This window comes from Hipposideros armiger, unplaced genomic scaffold (assembly GCF_001890085.2).
Source record: "Hipposideros armiger isolate ML-2016 unplaced genomic scaffold, ASM189008v1 scaffold_850, whole genome shotgun sequence".
Taxonomy (NCBI): domain Eukaryota; kingdom Metazoa; phylum Chordata; class Mammalia; order Chiroptera; family Hipposideridae; genus Hipposideros; species Hipposideros armiger.
In genome coordinates, this window is record NW_017732200.1 from 451058 (window position 1) to 455642 (window position 4585).

Genomic DNA, 4585 nt, shown 5'->3' on the forward strand with positions numbered 1-4585 from the left:
TTTCTAAGTCAATTTACTTCATGCCTGAAAATAATTAAGAATGAATACAATCTGTCATGTTAAGTAACCCACATTTTAAGTTATCATGGTAAGTTATCTATCAAGACAACTGTCATGCAGTCCCTCTTATTGGCCACATGAGAGATTATTATTAGTGCAGTAACAAATGTACATATCTCTTAGTCTAAGGACAGCCACTGCGACTTTGAGCTGTCTACTGAAGAATTAGAGAATTAATTCTACTAGAGAATTAAATGGGTCATTCCTGCTCATCTTTAAATTTAACTTTAATTGTGCCATGCAAAATCAAAAACAAAAAACTTACTAGGTTGCGACGTGTAAAAGCAGTAAAGTACAGCTGTGAAGTAATTTCTGTAGAGTTTGTCAGCTCTACGTTATCTCATTCTGTGTATGCTCTTAAATTAGATGAAGTTCTTTCTGAGACACAGACAAAAGCACCAACTTTTGTGAATTCTAAGCTTTTGTTCCCCTACTGAGTTAAATTATCTATTTTTCTGACAGTTTCTCTGGTCAGAACTTTCTTTTACAGTGGATTTTAAAACTAGGTGCTGCTAGTGTGAGACTATCAATTTAAATACATCTGTAGGTCCTATAAAATACAACTCTGACTTGGTTTGTCAAGACACGTTCATATGGATGGAAAGAACACCTTCATATAATAGAATTAACAGATAATTTAGTTTTCTTTGGACAATTTTGTCTGTAATCTTTCTCTCCATATTTACTAAACCTAAAGAAAGTAGTAGGCCAAAATATCAAAACTCATGTAGGGACACAAATTATTCTAAAGGATAATTTTAAATCTCTTTATCTATATGGTATCACTAAATTATTTATTTTGTATACAGAAAATTTTAATATGGTAAATATTCACAAGTTTTGTTTTTTAATTTAGACATCATGTGTTCCAGGAAATTACTAATGAATTTTTAAATTTCATCTTCACAATTTTCAAAAAAGCTAAAATAGAATAATCCTACTATGTGATAGCTCATTATCTCTTTGAAATAAATTTTATTTCTTTAAACATCTGGATTAAATATACATAATAGTCACTTTGGAACAAATACTGAAAAATATTAGGATAAAGAACATTGCATAATATACCAACTTGAACTTCAAATATTGTATGTAATGATGCAATTTTAATCTGTGATTTCATAATGAGAGCTTTCTGCTATTATGTAAACTTTACAATATCCAACCCGTGGATGTGTAAGCTAGACTGTGAAGCACTTATAAGATGCTTAAATATTGAATCCATCAATTAAGATTATATCCAGATGGCAAATAAGCATTTGAAAAATACCCAATGTCACATGTCATTAGGGAATTGAAAATTGAAACAAAAATGATATACCGCTGCACATCAATTAGAATGCCTAACATCTACAACATTGACAAGACTAAAAGCTGCTGACAAGTATGCAGAGCAACAGGAACTCTCATACATTGCTGGTGAGAATCAAAATGGCACTTTGGAAGATAGTTTGGCAGTTTCTTACAAAACTCTTCATAAACAATCCAGGAATACCTTATTGGTATTTACCCAAATAAATTGAAATTTTATATCTACACAAAAACTTACACACAAATGTTTCTAGCAGATTTATTTACAATTGCCCAAACTTGGAAGAAACAAAGATGTCCTTCAATAGGTAAATGAATTAACATACCGTGGTACATTCATACAATGGAATGTTTTTCATCAATGATAAGAAATGAGCTACCAAGTTATGAAAAGATATGCAAGGAACTTAAATAGATATTGTTAAGTGAAAAAAAAGACAATGTGAGAAGAATTTTTACAATGATCCCAACTATATGACATTCTGGAAAAGGCAAAATCATTGAGACGGTAAAAAAGGCATTGGTAGTCAGGAGCAGACAGGGAAGGACGAACAGGTAGAGTACAGAGGGTTTTTAGGGAAGTGAAGCTAATGACATTGTAATGATATTGTAATGGTAGAAGCATGTCATTATATATGAATCAAAGCCTATAAAATGCCCAAAACAAGAGTGAACCCTAATATATGCTATGGACTTTGGTTAATAATAATGCATCAACTTGGCTTCTGAATTGTCAAGATGTACAACATTAACAGCAAGATGCTGATATGGCAGGGAACTGCGTGTGTGGTGGGCTGGAGCATGGGAAGCAGAGGAGATGTGGTACATGGGAAATCTCTGTACTTTTGCTCAATGTTTCTATAAACCTAAAATTTCTCTAACAACAAAGTCTATTAGTATAAAAAGGGCAAACCCAACATAGAGTAGATTAATGCTTTACTTTAGCAGAAGTAGATTGAGACTTCTAATTAAATATTTTAAATTGAAAAAAAAATACCTATAAATAGGATTTGGTTTGTTGATCTTTTTGTTGATCTTTTTGTTGTTGTTGTTTATTCCAGCTTCTAAACCCTTTGAAAGTAGTCTCTTTCTCCTCTGTTAGATTTTTTGGGGGGTCCCCAGTCATTGTTTTTTCTTTTTTTTTTTTTCAAGCAAACAGCTACACATTCTCATTTCTAATATCATTGTTAAGAACATTTGGACACAGGCATATGTGTACTTCCTTTCATCTCTATCCAGCCCAGCCTTAAATACTTATCTTTTTTATGTTTAAATTCTTATTTTATCACAAATATGTTCTCAGGATTTTCTTTTAATTTTTCTACACCTTGTTTGATTAATCTGCTTCCTTTGTTTCCTCCCGCTGTTCTATTACTACTCTTCTGATACTAAAACTGAAGATCGTTTTACAAACTTTACAAGTTTCTCTTTGATATTCTGAGCAAATCTGATTCCTAGTTAGAGGTTAATGGAAAATGGTCCTTTGTAATTTTAGTCTTCTCCTTTGAGTTTTCAGTATTTATCTATACCAACCCAATAAAAGGACATGTATAGTTGCTATAATAACCACCCACTCTTTTTTCCTTTTCTGTGCATTAATGTAACCTATCAGCTTTCCATGGGTGAAGTCTCTCACAGTGTGGGGGTTTGCAGTCTAACGCCGGTATTAACACTTATGTATCTAACAAATCTGGAATCCGTCTGAGCAGTCTGAGACCATAGGCGTAATGGTATACGAAATGATCCTTTAAACCTACAAATGAAACAAATACTATGAAATGATAGCCCCTCAGCTTACTCCTTTATTTCAAAATGCAGTTATTATTTTTTGTGAGAGCTGGTTTGGTATTGCCTACTCTGGCCTGGCATTAACAAATAAGTTAGAATTTTTCACATGTCTACATGGAGCATAGGGAGCTATCTTTCAGGTAAAAGACAGTACCTGAAAATCTGGCTGAGAGAAAGAGTAAAAGCAGAAAATACTGTATCTCCCATTGATGTCTAAAAAAGACCAAATCTCTGCCCCAGCCTCACCTGGAATGCCAGGCCTAGCTGAATCTGAAGCTCAAGGTTAAACAAGAGCTTGAATACTAATGTCCGAAGCTCAAGGTCAAACAAGAGCTTGCATACTAAATCTCTCACCTATATGAAAGCAACCATTTGCCTATGGACACACAGACGTAAAACGTAGTGCCTTGACAACATAAAAATTCCTCGTGACCCATACTTCTGAAAGCTTGTACACTCACACCTTCTGCCTTGGCTATGCCAGTTAAAAACCAGCTACAGTTGTGTAAAATAAGCCTCCTGGCCTAACATAAGGCAGTGAACACCATTAAAGTAAAAAATGTGTGTGGTCCCTAGTTGCTAATGCCTTAAGCATGTTTATGCACATCACAAATCCCTTTTTTCCCTCTGTTTTTTTCCCCAAATACAATGTTAGGGAGCTCCATATATAATGTACTTCTTTTTCAACTTGTATTCTAAATAAGTTGAAAGATATACACAGGACTCAGGCAGATGATGATTAAAAAATAATCTGTGGATGAAAAGTATTGCAAGATGTGACTTAGGCATGCAGCTGGATGGATTTGCTGACACCTCCTTGACATGAACACATGCAGCACAGTTTTACCTTGCCCACTGACCTCACGTATCAGACCAGAATGCAACTCTCTTGTCCTTGGGCCAGTCCCAAGGGAGTAAAGGACCAAGCTCTGCTTATACAGATTTCTCCTCTCACACCACCAATCAGCCAATCAGAAAGCTCACGCTCCCTCTTTCTCTTTCTCTTTCTCTCTTGCTTATTCTTGTTTTATTTTGAGAAATAGTAACATGAATGTTCAGAAACGTACATCAAATTGTATAGGCAGTGACTAAAGGTCTTAGAAGGAACTAAAATTTCCCTCAGATGGTTCAAATTAAAATACTTCAACAAGTGAATAATTAGAGAGGAATGAAGAATTGAAGGGGTAGACAAATGACACTGAGAAACCTAGGGACAAAAATGAGGTGAAAGTCATCACCAACCCTTGGGCTGAAGAAGAGGGGGACGTGGTGAAGATGGAGCTCACAGTGAGGAGCAGCAAACTGTGATAGGGCTTCCTGGTGGGAGTTTATAGCCACAGGGCAGTGAAGCCATGGCCAAAGATGCCCTTCCCCCTTCAAGCCCGTGTGCCTGTCTTCTCTACAGAGGGTTTTCTCCAGCACCACA